Source organism: Erpetoichthys calabaricus, chromosome 4 (assembly GCF_900747795.2).
Source record: "Erpetoichthys calabaricus chromosome 4, fErpCal1.3, whole genome shotgun sequence".
Lineage (NCBI taxonomy): Eukaryota > Metazoa > Chordata > Cladistia > Polypteriformes > Polypteridae > Erpetoichthys > Erpetoichthys calabaricus.
Genome location: NC_041397.2, coordinates 68588862 through 68605655, shown reverse-complemented (window position 1 = coordinate 68605655; position 16794 = coordinate 68588862). Strand labels below are relative to the sequence as shown.

Sequence of the window (16794 nt, the reverse complement as noted above, 5' to 3'; positions counted from 1 at the left end):
AAAATCAGTGCCTGAATGCCTGTGATCATGGGGCAGGGTGTGAATGGGTGGCTGTCCAAGATTAGGGGCTGAACGGCTGCGATCATTGGATGAGGTGTGGGTATGGGGCTCTCAAAAATCAGGGACTAAAGGCACGGAAGCCCCCAGTAAAGGGCACCACTGGAACCAAATCAGATTTAACCATCTCCATGCCTTCCCTCATTTCCAGACTCTTCTACTCAGAGGAGCCCAAGCATGCTTGCAGAGGGGGCATGCTGAAAAAAAAGATCAAGAAAGGTATTAATAAAATACACATTACATTAAAATGTCCCATACTACCAACCATCTAATAACATTGTTTTAAAACAGGGAACTATCAGTTTTGAACAATTTTTGCCAACATAGGAAAAGTCATTTAAAATAAAGCTTTCTGGTGAACCATGTTTTACCAACATTTAATTAGCTAAAATACACTCTGTTCTGAAGGAATGCTTGATTCAGAACAGCAGACTTCAAGAGACTAGGGTAAGTCATCCATAAATTCGTGTCACATATTACTTGAATTTGTGAACATTTCTTTAAGTATTCCTCTGTGAGATATTGTGCTGTATGGCAGCTGGTTGAACACGGTAACCTTTACCATTATGTAATTCTCAACAGAGAATCAACATTACTGGTGACAGTCATGTAGGCAAAATAGTTGCACATCTGTGATGGGAGGCGGCAGAGGAACTGTATGTGAATATCAGGATGCAAAGCTTTCAACGAGTGACTTTGTCAAGAACAGTAAGAGACTGATAAATTACATTTAATTTATTGTGTACCATTTTATCATCAATTAAACATTCCGTTTTTATCAGTGGTTTAGTGCTCTTGTTTCAGTACAAGAGGGGTAAAATCGGATTTATAATTGTAACATGCAAGTAACTTCCCTCAATTAAGCAAGTGATGCTTGGGGGTGCATTATGTGCACTTTTCAGCAAGTTTTAATTACACAATTAATAAATATTTATAATTTGAAGAATTAAGTTGTTTTACCATTTTCCATAGAGTGTGAAGACAGAAAAAAATTCAGAAATTATTGTAAATGAAAACCAAAAACAGAATTAACTTACAGGTATGGGATTGGAAAGTGAACAATAAAAACAATTGATAGTTAACTACTGCATTGACTAAATATGTAAGTAAGTTTACTATTTTTTCACCAGAAGTAGTTTAAAAATTAGTTTCACTTATTTTTTGATATTCTATGAAATTGTTGTACTGTATATTTTAAATTTATTTTCAAAAATTTTAAAAAGTTTGATGTTAATACAAACGAGCAAATCAATAAAATTAGACCTGTGATTTCAACTTCCTGAACAAACTAAAATGGTCAAATGCAGTTCATTAACGCCATTTCTTCTTCTGCTTATCTTACTTTACCTTTACCTTTCTGCATTGAGTATTTTCTGCCAAAACATGTTCCTTCTGCCATTTACTGAATCAAATTAACCAATTTTAGGCTCATGGGTAGAGTGTATCCCACAGAATTAGACACAAGGACGAGACTTATGGCAATATGTCTAGCCAGTCCAGTGCAGGACACAATCACTTTTACAGGGATAAACAGAGAAGGAATATCTTAACATGAACATGTAAAAGAGCTCAAGTGGAACAAGCATACAGCAGATTAAAGACTTCTTTGTCTTGACTGGCTGAAAAGTTAAATTTCCACAACCTTTGCAGTGCGAGTTTGCATCCTGGTTGTCCTGTGGCAATGGCTTGTGATGGAAATGGCATGTGGCATGTGGAAGGAAAAATAAAGTGCACCAGGAAAACCCATGCGAATATGATAAATATGTACAAGTTCGACACAGACAATAACTAGGCTGAGATTTACAACCAACATACTGAACTTTGAGATAGAAGAGATTACAGTATGGCACATAAACTGCTCAAAAAATTAAAGGAACATTTTGAAAACACATCAGATCTCAATGGGAAAAAAATCTTGCTGTATATCTATACTGCTATGGACTGGGTAATGTGTTTGGAATGAAAGGATGCCACATCATTTGATGGAAATGAAAATGACAAACCTACAGAGGGCTGAATTCAAAGGCTCCTAAATCAATGAGAAAAAATGATGCGGCAGGCTAGTCCATTTTGCCGAAAATTTCATTGCAGCAACTCAAAATCTTACTCAGTAGTTTGTATGGCCCCCACGCGCTTGTATGCATGCCTGACAATGTCGGGGCAAGCTCCTAATGAGACGATAGATGGTGTCCTGGGGGATATCCTGAGGGCATCAGTGAGTTTCTGGACAGTCTGAGGTGCAACCTGGCGTCGTCAGATGGACCATAGTGCTTACCACCCTGCCACAATATGTGCATTGCATTAAAAACATTGCTTAAAAGGATGTAATCCCCATACTTTATATTTAAATAGCTACGTAACAGAATATATTAAGAAATATTTAACATTGATATTTCTTGCCTTGTGTGTACCCTCAGCGTTCATCCTATATCTTTCTTCGGTATCACCGTGTTTCTCAGCCTGTGTTGACTGGAATTTCCTGCCTTGATCACAGTCCCAATAAAGCCTGCTTCTCAGACTCTGTCATTTGGAGATGTGTTACACATCTCCTGTCCACCTTCTGACTATCACAAATGGTAGACTCTATAGCCACTTTGAAAACATCATTTGCATTCTCAGTGATTCTCTTATGTCTTTTCATGCCCAGTGCTTTCTGAGCTACCACAATGAATCTAATGAATCAGACTGCTCTGAGAGACTGGACACACACACACAGATATTACTGTTTAATTATGTAGAAATTTTTCTTTTGCCCATTTTATTGTAATTTAGGTACATACTTATTTAGGTAGTGCTACTGCCTCTCAGTAAGGAGAGCAGGGTTCACGTCCCGGGTCCTCCCTGCATGGAGTTTGCATGTTCTCTCTGTGTCTGTTTGAGTTTCCACTGGGTGTTCCAGTTTCCTCCCAAAGTCCAAAGAAATGCTGGTTAGGTGGATTGGTGATCATAATTGGGCCCATGTGTATGTGGTGTGTACATGTATGTGAGTGTGTTCCCCCTGCAATGGACTGGCACCCTGTTCAGTGGATTGTTCCTGTATTGTACCCTATGCATGCTGGGATAGGCTCCAGCCCCCTACAGCCATGGTATAATATATATACATATTTGAGGTCACCAATGTATGTTTGACCTAAGTTTTCTAATGCCACCTTCCAGCTTTGCTATATGCTATTTTTTATAGATAACTTTGGCTCTAATTTATTCCACTGAACAGTCCCAGCTCATCATAAAAATCACTTTTTAATAAATAGCAGCCATAGGAAAGCTATTGACCTGCCTCTGTGACATAAATGCTTACATTAATGAAAATGTCTTGTACTTAAATACTAATATGGGAGAACTGCAACTTGCGGCATCTCAAGAACAACTCAGAAAGCTTGGTCAATATTTTATGTTGCCAAACCATCCCTGAAGTATACTTTATTGTCCGCAAAAGTAAGAATAAAATGACAAATGGGGAGAAGGTAAATACACAGGCAGGAAAAGTTCAGAATACAGATTTGCAGAGTAGAGGTAAAATAACAAGAACAGGCACAGGTGCAAATACAAGGCAAGGCAAAACAAAATTCGCTTTCGCTAAGTGAAATGCACATTGCTAAAACAATGGCTTAGGGCCAAGCACTACCTTATCACATTACGTGACTTTTCCAGCGACTTTCAGTCATATCTTTTATTTGCATAATCTATGCAAGTCAGAGACAGTTGGTGGTGTGCTCCCTACAAGCCAGCACCCAACGACTAACTTTGACTGGTCTGTGACTCACTCCAATTAAATCCTCTTTAGTCATAGGGCAGGGCTCTATGTGAATGAATGAATGCTCATCCGGAAGTACAATGCATTTAATGGAACAACAAGAAATAAGGAGTGTGGATGTTTTGAGCCTCACAAATAGAAGAAAAGCTTGTCTGTCTGATGTCTTGTGTTTTATAAACCATGACACAATGGCAAAAAGAAGAAAAAGGGGCAGAGATTGCAGCTGAACTTGCCTTACTGTTCACCTTACCATGGCAGCTCCATCAGGCAGCACGTCATTGGCTGTCAGAAAAATGGCGAAGCTCAACTGTACTTGGAAGGTTGGTACTCAGTCTGTAAATGTGACAATTGCAGCAAATTTCAGTTGTTTAAGTTAAAATGGTTAGCGACAAGATCAGCAAATGTGGTTGGCAAATCTGATATATCAATGTAAGTCACATAATTTGACTTCGACTTTAGGTATAGACACATACCTCTAGTCATGTGAATGAAAAATAATTACTGTTACTAAACAAATCAAAAAAGAGGTATGGTCTGAAACAAATGACACACTGAAAAGAAAAACTAATGTACAATAGGAAAACTAAGGGTTGAGCCACTGGAAATTCATGTACCTTACATAATGTCCCTAATGCCACTCCTGCACCTAATTTGTTGATGAAGCGCTTTCTGTGTCCTTTAAAAATGTCAGCAGCACATTATCAGGTCTGTTTTAACATTTTGTCTCCTTTGAGATATGCTAATAATTTTTATTAACATTATTTTGGCAGTAGTCATTGCATCACCATTTTTTTGTGTTGTTTTCAAGTGCACCACCATTTTGTACTTCTGTTTCCTATGATGCCTCAAGGTTACTAGTCACACAAAAAAATAAAGGTATTGTCTGGAATTCTTCTATTCGGCCCACACCATCATGACAGTTACCTCTTGCTAGGATAACTGCAATTCCCTATTCAGAATTCTTTCTTCACAAAGTATCAGCAGACTAAGACAAGTTTATATTAAGCAGCTGGTAGAGACCTGACTCAGACTAAATGAAGTGATCATATTCCACCCCAGCTGGCTCATGTATGATAAATATTCATCTCTAGGACTATGCTATTAACTTACCAAGCTGTCAAAATCAACTTCCAAAAGCACTTGTCTATGTCACTTACTCTGTGTAAACCTCTGAACCACAACATTTTTTGAGGCCGGTGTATGTTGTCCCACAGTTTCACCACTAAACAATTAGTGAACATTGTTTTTAGTTTTGTGGCTTCTAATCAATGGAACTCTCTGCGTATCTCTCTTCCAAATAGCATGATTTCAATTAATGATAAAGCACGCCAGTCTTCCTAGTTTTTTGATCCTTCTGATCTCACAGTGCAGTATTATATTTTCTTGATTTCATCTTATCTGTGTGGATACAGAACTTTTGTTGTGAGATGTACTATATTTTATCATACTCATTTTTGTTTCTGTTTGATAGTGTATTGTAATGATTTTTCTGTATTAAATGACTTGTTATGATTCATATTGTGAAAATTACTTTATAGACTAAAAGACAATTTTGAGCCTGCAGTGTGTCAGAAATAGACAAATCAAACAGATGTGTGTCAGTCTTTCAACCATAAAACACTGGTGATGTCCTTGTTTGCTAGTAAACTGATACATGCTAAAGTGACCTGAGCAATTAGGCTGATGAAGACATCATGGAAGAGGAGAAAAGCATAAGTAGCAACAGAAATTCAGTGATGGAGCTGTCGGCTGGCACTTGGGAGGAAGAGCTTCCACTCATATGTACATATTCTGAAAATAGCTTAAGATCCCAGAAAGGGTAAAGGACCAGTCTTTAGTCCTTAAACAGTTGAAAATGCAATATGCCACCAGAAAATGACAAAAGTAGAGATTTCTTAGTGCATAAACAAGAGTAAATGAGACGGTACTGCCCTCCAATGTAATCTATGTATATAAAAGCCAAATACCACTGACTCACTCATCACAAAATCTCCTGAGCCATGAGGACTTTGGACTTGAAATTTGGAATGTAGGTTACTCTTGGCCCATAGGTGCTCACTAAGAAATGGTTTTAAAAAATTCATGGTCCTAGTTTTTTAGAACTGTTTGTATGTCTGTCTACTTTTCACGAGAAAACTACTTAATGGATTTAGATTGCGTTTTTTTATATAATTTGCTTGAACATTCCGTTGATTTTGCGACTTTCTCATTGTGCTAAGTATCATAGTTTGCTTGCTGTACTGATTTATTAGCCCAAATCCGAGAGAAACTCATCAGGCGGCAAGGAGGGGGGTGGGACCCTCGTCACTCATGTGTCTGGCTCGGGGCGTAACCTTAACTTCACTTAGTTAGCGAACGAGAGAACTACTTAACGGATTTATATCTTTTTTTTTTTCTATAATTTTCTTGAACATTCTGGTTGATTTTGCGACTTCTCTCATTGCGCTAAGAATCATAGTTTAGTTGCAGGAGAGATATATTTGCGACAGAAGCTGTGGGCTGAGGGTAGGGGGAAGAGTGTTGTCAGGAGTAGAGAGCTGGGCAGGACCCTCCTCACTGTCCTGTTTCACTAATATGCGGACAAAGCCGCGGGGAATGGCTAGTTAAGTATAAAGTATACAAGACATCAGAATATAGAAGAGATACGTATTACAGAGTGAAATGTGATTTCATGAAATGTAGGGAAACTAGGTCTGACAAAAGCAAATTTTTCAATGTGCTGAATACTCTCAAAGCCCTAAGATACAATTTTTCAGAGAAGACACCATGATGCCTAAAGGCTTGAGAGTCAAAAACTGGCACTGTAAGTGATGTTAAGGCAAAGAGCTACCTGATGGTTATGATCCAGGTGTCTTCAAGTTACAAATCTTGGTGAGAGATCAAAGGAAAACCTCCCTAACCTTCAGCCTGACTCCTAGGATGAGACATATGAACGTGTGTATTGCGTCCTGCTGTGGACTGGTATCTTATCTAAAGGTGGTTCTTATCAGGTACTCTCAGGAAAGGATTTCCCCAAAATCTCTTATTTGCAATAGGAATTTTTCAAAATTGATGAATAATTTTGAGATCATGTTTTTCCGTGTCTCTATTAGTTGTCCACTACCAAGGAGTCAGTAGAAAATGACATCTTTGAAATATTTGCTGTTGCAGGAATTATGTTAGTTAGGAGGGGCAATGTTTAAAAGGCAGGAGCAGTCAGTATTTTATTGTAAATTCTTATGCTCAGGAAGAAATATTTTAAAGACATTTTTTTTATTTGCCAGCATCTATCTTAAGGTGAAGAACTGCTTGCAGGCGTGCTTATTCCCTGTGCTCCTTAGTACTAATGAGGTTGTAATTGTCGTAGCAGTCACCTGAGCCTGTGCACCACTAAAGCCTTATGTCAGATATTCTGAATTTATACTTCATACTTCATACTAATTCATTCTGAACTGTTAATTAACCCTTTGTCACAGATTGCGTATAATAGTAAGGAATAAAAATGAAGACGAAGAAAAAAGGCTTTTAAAGTCTTTGCATTTTCCTCTACTTCCTGTTAAGAAGTTCACATTTGGGTAAGAAATATTGTTGTCAGATAAGTCAAAGGTTGACCATTTCTGCCTTGATTTGGCTTGATTTTAACACTAAGACTCTTCCTGCACCAAGGAACAGTGATCACTGCAGTGAAGTATGGTGGCACCAGCTTCATGACTAGGCATGCTTCTCATGCCTAGTTTGTCAGAGTTCAGTTAAAAGTAGTGACGCAAGTAGAGACAAAGGGATAGCTGTTTACCGTAGAGGAAACATAAGTGCAACTCAGTCAGCTACTACTATGTAACAAGACCTACACAAGCACTTAATAAGACCAATGTCACTTTAAGGGGCTACTTACAGGGCATGTATTAGTCCTTCACTGCTGTGGCTTTATTTGTGTTACACAACAACAAATGACTACTAGTTACATTACAGCATTTCTGGAGTTCATAAGATTCTTGGGTAGACAGATCTGAACAATGAAGTGGGTGTGAGGGAAGGAACAATGAAATGAAATCTACTGATAACCCTCCAATCCTGACCAACATATGCTTTAGAGATTTTCTTCCATTATTGTAATATGTCAATTAAAGGTGCTATAGATGTAAAATGTATTATTATTATTATTAAAGCAAGAATCATGCTGAACTTAAAATGCTTCTTTTCTAAGACAGTTTCTGTGCCTAACCAGAAATTGAAGTTATCTTGACATGCATTCCTCCCCTGATAGCAATTAATAAGGCTGAAATTGGCAAAAGCATGTGTCTTTAATTTTTGTCCATGTATGAGGACAGATCGATCTATCCATAAATCCTCTGGACCCCAGGAGGGCTCTGAAGCCTAGGCCAATGATGAAGACAACAAGCACAAGTCATGATGTTATGCGAGGAGGCTCACAGAGGCAGACACTTCAAAAAATCCATACAGGAAATAAGCTTTGGTTCAAGTGCTCTGAGGTAGCAATTCTACTTCCTGTGCCCCATAATGTACTCTGTCATTTTTTCGTTGTTTGGGGAATTCGCTAAAAGGCAGGAGACAAAGCAAGTGCGGCGTTATCCCTCTAGGATATTATAATAAAAATACTAAAATTTTAGGACTGGTACATTAAACTTATGTTTATCTTTTGATTTTTATTTCTGTTAGTCCAGGAATAGGCAGCCATATGCCCCCATGGTAGCAGTTTAAAACAAATGCAGGGTAGTCAATTCAGCTTGTTAACCTTAAAATTTTAATAATGACAAATAACCAACATGTCCCTGTTTGGCCACAGAAAGTATAGCTTGATGAACAGATTTACCTTGCCGGAAGCAGATATGAGGGTCTCTGAACTCCAACCAAAAGGCTTCAAGAGAATAATTAATTGTGAAAGACGATTCAGCAGAAATCACATTGAACAAACTAACCAAAAAATTAATTCACTAATAAAGTACAAAAATGTAAAAAATTCCACCCCAGAGGCTGAATATTTGCTGGTGTGAGTGATTCAGTGTGCCCTGGAGCATCATTGTTTTTAATATATTGGTATGTAAAATCGGCTTGCTTTTTCATGTGGCCAGTATTAATCAGTCCCAGTGAAACAACTTAGAGCATGTGATATATTTTAAGCATTAATATTATTGCCATGCTAAGAAATCAAAATCTGCTCTTTAGAAAAATGTAGATTCTCTGTAAACATGCATTGGGCAGCTTCTATCAGCAAATAAACTGTTTTAGAAAACACTGGGTAGCGGCACCATTCCAAAATGAAGGTTAATTTCTTCATTTGTTTAATTGTTCTTTAATTGTTTCCTGATGTGGAGTTTTTTTTTCAAATTGTCTGAAACTGGTCAGTTTTTATACAGCACATTTTATGGTTTGCACCCTCCCAAACCTGTCAATTATTAGGAGGACTGGAAGAGTAAGTAACTTATTTGAGAGACATAGTCAACCTGGTTAGAATTTGAACCTGCAATGTTGTTGTAATTTTTAGTGAGTTACCACAAGTATTTTATAGCAGATCAAAAGAAAGAATTGTTGGTGTCTTACTAAAATTCCCCAGTCCCTCCATATCTTTAGGATGGACGACTGGACAACCAATACTGATGGCTATATTTCAACTTCAGTGTTAACCATATATACAGGGACTGTAAATTAAGCATATCTCTTACAAAGCAAATGTCATGTTTAATACTTCGTTATTTTATATACAACAGCTCAGCGCCATCATTAATATCAAATTATTATCAAACATGTCTGCCTATGCTGCTACTTCAGTCTATTTTTCATATTGCCTGATATTGTAAAGGGTCAAACTTTTGGAGACGTTTATTTTAACTGGTACCTTTCCGTTCCCCAGTACATCTAAGACAAAACCTGAGCAACAAAATAAATAAAAATCGGGAGTGGTCTCCCCTAGACTTTCTCGTATACTCAGATATGGGGATGGATATTTGAGGAGTAAACCACAAGACAATGATTATATTTTGATATTATGTACATTAAAGAACCATCAACAACAAGTCAAATCAAATCAATAATATATTGAACAATTATTATAAAAGTAAAGTGGAATAAATTGGATAAAGTACCACTTCCGGTTAATGGAAATAGCCCAAAAGTTGACAGAAATCCACATTTTGTACCTAATACTTGCATGCAAAATTTGGTTGACCTAAGTGAAAACGTACTCAAGTTGTCATGTTTACATACACATGCACAAAGACAAACACACGGACATAATTCCAAAAATGGTATTTTCAGAGTCAGTGAGGTCTAAAATGATGAGATTCATCAATATCTCGAAATTGAATTTTTGGAAGATTCCAATACTCTCCCTATACTTCGTATACGAGAAAGTCAGGGAGGTCTAAAACATCAAGATTCATCAATATCTTGACATCGAATCTTTGGACGATTACAGTACCTTCTCTATACTTTGTATACAAGAAAGTAAAAAGGGATAGAAATATAGGTAAGAGGATACAGTGTATAAGGAGACCTGGGTTCACTTCCCAGGTCCTCCCTGCGTGGAGTTTTCATGTTCTCCCCGTGTCTGCGTGGGTTTCCTCCCACAGTCCAAAGACATGCAGGTTAGGTGCATTGGCGATTCTACATTGTCCCTAATGTGTGCTTGGTGTGTGTGTGTGTGTGTGTGTGCGCCCGCCCTGCAGTGGGCTGGCGCCCAGTCCGGGGTTTGTTTCCTGCCTTGCGCCCTGTGTTGGCTGGGATTGGCTCCAGCAGACCCCCGTGACCCTGTAGTTAGGATATAGCGGGTTGGATAATGGATGGGCGGCATGGTGGCGCTGCTGCCTCGCAGTTGGGAGACCTGGGGACCTGGGTTCGCTCCCGGGTTCTCCCCGTGTCTGCATGAGTTTCTTCCGGGCGCTCCGGTTTCCTCCCATAGTCCAAAGACATGCAGGTTAGGTGGATTGGCGATTCTAAATTGCCCATAGTGTGTGCTTGGTGTGCGTTGTGCCCTGTGGTGGGCTGGCTTGGGGTTTGTTTCCTGCCTTGTGCCCTGTGTTGGCTGGGATTGGCTCCGGCAGACCCCCATGACCCTGTAGTTAGGATATAGCGGGTTCGATAATAGATGGATACAGTGTATGTGTATGCTTTTCCATGAATCTACTGCAGAATAAATTCATTCTATAATATAAATAATATATTCTAAGACTGATAGAAGTAAAATAAAATATTTTCAAGACAGAAGAAGAAAGGTACATTTGAAACAGAAAATACTAGCAGTGTAAGATTAAGTGAGTCTATAGTGGTCAATGAATAGGCAGCCTTAACTCTTACTATCCATGACCTTAGCCAGTCTGCCACAACACCTTTACATAGTGACCCTGGCCAAGACACTTAATCAGCATGTTGAAGTGGTAAAATGCCTTTGAAAGAGGCTATATACATGTAGGTGTGGGTGTGAATATATTCTACCTTGAGGAAAAATTAATTGGGAGAGATTAATCAATTTAGTGATTAGTTAGCAAAACAGCCTGGAATATTGTTTATTTGTAAATATTTTCATAGTTTGATACTATAGTGTATTATACTTGAGAATAACTTATTAACAAAACAAAAGCAGTGCAAATAACTTACTATTATTTGTTCTGTATTCAGTCATAGTAAATACTGTAGTAACGTGTTAGAGAGAGGCTTGGAGCATGTGCTGATAGCTCATTGCCACACCCAAGTTGGAGAACCTGCTTGCAGGGTTGGATGCAGTATAACATCGTACCCAGGACAAAGCAATTGCAGGTTAAGGGAAATGCTCAAGGGCCCAACGGAGTAGAGTAAGTTCCACAATAATTAATTTTCTTCCTTATCCATGTTCACTCATTTTCTGAACTTGCTTATGTCAGTTAGGACAGCATCAGGTACAGAATCAACACTAATACAAAACATCCATACCCACAAAACATGCATAGACATATAGAGTATGACATGATTATCACCACATAGGGACACAAAATCTTACACTGTTGCGATACGCAATCTAAATGTCTTTTTCTGAAGTATAATTCAGGAGCTATGAGTGCCAGTGATGGATGGTTCTGAGACAAAGTCAGAGAGGCAAGATTGCGTTGGTTTGGACATATGCAGAGGAGAGATGTTCGGTATATTGGGAGAAGGATGCTAAGGAGAGAGCTGCAAGAGCAGCAAGAGAAAAAGAGAAAGGCCTAAGAGGAGGTTTATGGATGTGGTGAGAGAGGACATGCAGGTGATGGGTGTGACAGAACAAGATGCAGAGAACAGAAAGATATGGAAGAAGATGATCTGCTGTGGCAACCCCTAACGGGAGCAGCCAAAAGATGAAGAAGAAGAAGAAGATAATCAATTACTACTTTGAGCCTGGGGTAGAAGCTCTTGATTATGCAGATTATACTAACTAATTAGTTATTCATGTACTAAAGCGAACCAATTAGGGTGAATTTCATACTTCTCTAAAATGTGTATTTATGGGTATTATTTATTTCAGATTAGAACCAATTAGAGGTGACCATACATTCAGCCAAGCTTACTTGGTTAGGTAAAAAGATACAAAGTTCCAGTATCACATTTAGATGTGTTCAAAAGACATTACTGACAAAAATGCTACTGGATCAACTTTTTAGATACCTTTTAGATTTAGAATTTTAGAATTTAGATTATTAACTTAGGTCTTTGCATAGATTTATCTGTTCCAGATTAAAAATGTTTAGCTCTTGTGACCTGTCAGAGTAGGACACTCACTGTACTTCAGCCCAGGCATACATCTGATTGTGCTTCACTTTGCACCTTTCATGCTCCCTTCTTCTTTTTTTGTATTACAATGACAAGAATTACATACACTACTTAAGTACATGATCTAACTGTGCATTACTGAGTTAGACAACTACTCAATTTGTCCAAAGCAAGCCCCTCCAAGGCTAGTTGATCAAGTGATCAATGATCAAGACGTTTACCAGATATATTTATCATGTCATATTCCTTTGATTTGATATGCTATGAATCATGCTCCAAAAAAATAAATGTATTCAACAAAAATTACTCAGGTTCAGGAATTGATACTTTGCCAAAATTAAAAAATGAAGTCAAAAACATTGTTAATAAACATATCAACATAAATATTTATGTTCTCACCATGGTTTTATAATACAAAAAGATCTGTACAAATTAAATGAATGAAAATGTGTGTTGCTAATTTGTGTGGGATGTTTCACTTAAGAAATACATGAATGAATATGCATTAAAAACACAGGAATGACTCATTATCAACAGTAAACAGAATAATAATGAGCTTCAAAAATACTGTATATTCATGCAGTATCCTGTAGGAAGAACCTTTGCACTTCTTCAGCATGGAACCATTATATGAGCAAAATATACTGTGTGGAAATCACATCTGTTGAACAATGATGATGATAATGATAATGATGATGAATATTATATGAGTACTTGTATAATAATACTATACTAATGAACATACTATAGAAAGAAGCAGTATTAGTATGCATCATTTCACCAACTATGTTTTACCATTTGATTTTTACAAAGAAAGTTAAAAATTACTTTAAAGTCAATCTGAATTTCACAACTGTTTAGCTGGCCCTCTTTGGCAGTCCTTCAAGTAAATCCATTAAATATCAAGTTACTGCTTCTGCTTGAGAAAAAAATCAAGATCAAAACTTTTGCATTGCTTTCTCAGATTTACAAACCACCGTGTAACAAATCTGGCCCTAAATTTACAAGGTTGCACCACAAAGCTGGATAACTATGACCTTCACTTGATTTACGTGCACCTTGGGTTTTCAGTAATTTGCTAAGGTGAATGAAACAGCAATACATGTGGAAAAGCTGTCCTGCTCCTTTTAGGTGGATAGACGTTTTGTAAATCCTGCTACCCTTGCTATGAAGGTAAATCCAAGATGTTTCAAATTCACTAGACTTCTTTTTTGATTGCCTTCTATTTTTTGTCAAGAGATACAAATTGATCTATCTGCTGAATGATTGAGAAATGTCAGAAGCACATAAAAAATTGATATGGATGTTTAAAAAATGTACTTAATTCTATTGTACGTGTCCAAAGACTATCTTAAATAGGCAAAGAAATCTACAGATGTTTCACAGTACTCAAAGCTTGAACAGATAAAGCAGCAAGAACTCATTACTAAATAGACAAGAGTGAGCACTTCCATACATTGGAACACAAACTAAGGCAGTAACTGTGAGCCGGCTGCTTATTGTATTACTCACATATTTAACTGGAAGAATTCCATTTAATCAACAATTACTCATAGGGGCTCAGTTTAATGATGTGATTCTAAAAGATTTATATTCAGCTTCATTAACGGATAAATAGTAATATTTCAAAGCTTACTAGGCCCATTTCTCTCCTTTTTAAAAGTAAAGGAATGTGTAAGTGCTTTTGGTTAATCTTATTTAATTAATACATGTTAAAATATACACTGAGTGAGTTCTATTCGTGTTTTATGAGACCATTCCAATGAGAGATATTTAAAACCACCTGCAATCCTGCAATCCTGTCCGGGGCTGTTTACTGTCTTGCACCCAGTGTTGCAGGCATAGGTTCTTGCACTCCTTTACCCCAAATTGGCCACCTCACGCATTCACCCACAATGTGGGATTAACCAAATCTTTACATCTTTGGGGATATGAGAAGGAAAGCAAGGGTACTCTTAGGAAATCCTACATGGGGAGAACTTGCAGAATGTACTTAGAGACAATTGCCAGGTATTACCCTCTAAAGCTTCATACTTTCCATTCAGTATTTTACAATAGTATCATTTTTTTTATATGCTGTGGAAGCCAGCCCCGGACACAGACAGACAGACACCTGAACGTCTACAAAAAGCACATGTTTATTTACACCAAGTCCATACAGCACACGGCGCCTCAGCACCACACACCCTCTTCACGGCCTTCAAACGGTCCTGCACTACCTCCACTCCTCTCCACCGAGCTCTGTCTTCTTCCTCCCGACTGCAGCTAATGACTGGAGGAAGGCGGCCCCTTTTACGAGCACCCGGATGTGCTCCAGGTGCTCCCTGATTGGCTTCCTGCAGCACTTCCTGGTGTGGCAGAAGTGGCGCTTGAGCACCCGGAAGCCCATAACAGATGGGAAGGCTGCCCTCTCGTGGTCCTGGGAAGGCACAGTCCCTGTCCTGGTCCATACAGGCTTGGCGACTGAGCACAACCCCCAGCCGACCACCACAATGCATTAAATATATACATTAATCAAGTCTGCTGTACAATGATAGCTATTTTATTTGTTACCCAGTCAATAGGATTAAAGATGTCTCATTGCATTGGTAACTTTCATTCAAATGATGGATAGGCATCCTTTGTACCCAACACCTGTTTGTGGCATTTTGCACCTTGCGTCTCTCAAACTCTCTTGCCAAAAACTGACTTGCCAGGCACACAAGTCGATGAGTTTTCTGTGATCAAAGCAAACACTGCCAGTTCACTCCTCCTTTCCCAGGAGTTCTCACCTTCAAGCTGTGCAAAAAATGCACAGATGGGACCCAAAAAGTGGCAATATCCAACACTCATTACTATGCACCACATGTTAAGAGAAAAAGTGAGTGACGTGCCTATGACTTGTTTATTGAAATACTGGAAAGTACTCGCTGCACTTGCTTTGTTTTTCAAGATCTTCTTCTAATCCACCAGAACATTTACAGTTAGAAATATTGAATTAACATTCAAACTATATTAAAACTATTAAAAGAGCATTTACATTAAAACTATGAATTCTTATCAAGTAGTGTTGCTATAACTATCAAGTTGTCACAACAAAATAGTTGATAAAACAGAAAAATGCATATACTTTACAAAACATAATTTATACCATGCACAAAAGTATAGAAAAACTGTGAGGTTGTCAGCTTGAAATATCAAATGCTAAAATTGATTGTACGGTATGTTCCAACATATCCACAGGCAGGTAAGGAAAGAGAAAGGTGCCCTATCCATGTCATTTGTCTCAGTGACAATTTGAAAAGTGTAATTTTGCATTTCTTTTAGCAATACCATCTTCCAAAAAAGACATTTAATATTGTGTGGAATGTAAAGTCTGTCCTGGCTAGTCAACAGCTTCATCTGATGCCATACTCTTAATGAAAGTGTAATTTGTGTGTCTTATTGAACTTGTCACACTCAAGTAGTGGTTTTGTTTTCCAGTGTTTAAAGACTTGGAATAAACTTACATATTGAAATTTTTTGGTGTTTGTTTGATGGTCACCATTTTACTAATTCCTACTACACTCCTAGGATGAGGTGGCAAAACAAACCACGACAGTTTATAAATATATTGTATATAGATAGTCCAACCAAAGATAGAGAGAGACAGGGAGAGAGTTATCCAATAAAGTGGTTCATATTTTCATCCTTGGACAATGATAAGTACAAAACCTTGTTTTTGCATAATATGTATTACCGCAAACACACAAACTACAGTGACTCTCTCACACTGTCTATGCAGGTTGTTTAGAGCAAAATTTCCATCTATTTATGAGGGGCATTCAATTATAAACAGAAATTTTAATGCACTGTTCTTATAAAGAGTGCAAGGTAGACATGACTCCTTGGACAAACACATGCATGTTTGAACTTGTCATTAGTAGTGCTAGCTGCTCTTTCCCCCTTTCCTGTCAGTTATAATCAACATTTCAGAGCAGGAGGTACAAAGTAGTTTTGCTCAGTGAATTATTTTAAAATTTTTGACAAATGAAGGAGTCATTCCATCTCAGATTTATTTGAGACTTAAAAATCAGTTTGGGGATGAGTGTCTCTCTCGAACCTAGAGTGTATGATTGGTGCAAATCTTTCAGAAAGGGACTATCATCTCTTCGGTCCACTTAAGGATTTTTTAGGAGGGAAGAAATTCAAGTCAAATGAGGAAATTATTGATGCTGTGCAGGAATGGGTCAACATGCAGTCAAAAGACTTCTACTCCTCTGGGATTAAGAAGCTTCCTGAGTGCTGAA

General features: G+C 37.9%; 1 protein-coding gene across 2 annotated transcripts in view; it reads left to right on the top strand.

The window, feature by feature from the left end:
- The window catches only part of LOC114650107 (glypican-6-like), a 1271406-nt gene that overhangs the window by 129787 nt on the left and 1124825 nt on the right, over positions 1–16794 (top strand). The window lies entirely within an intron of this gene.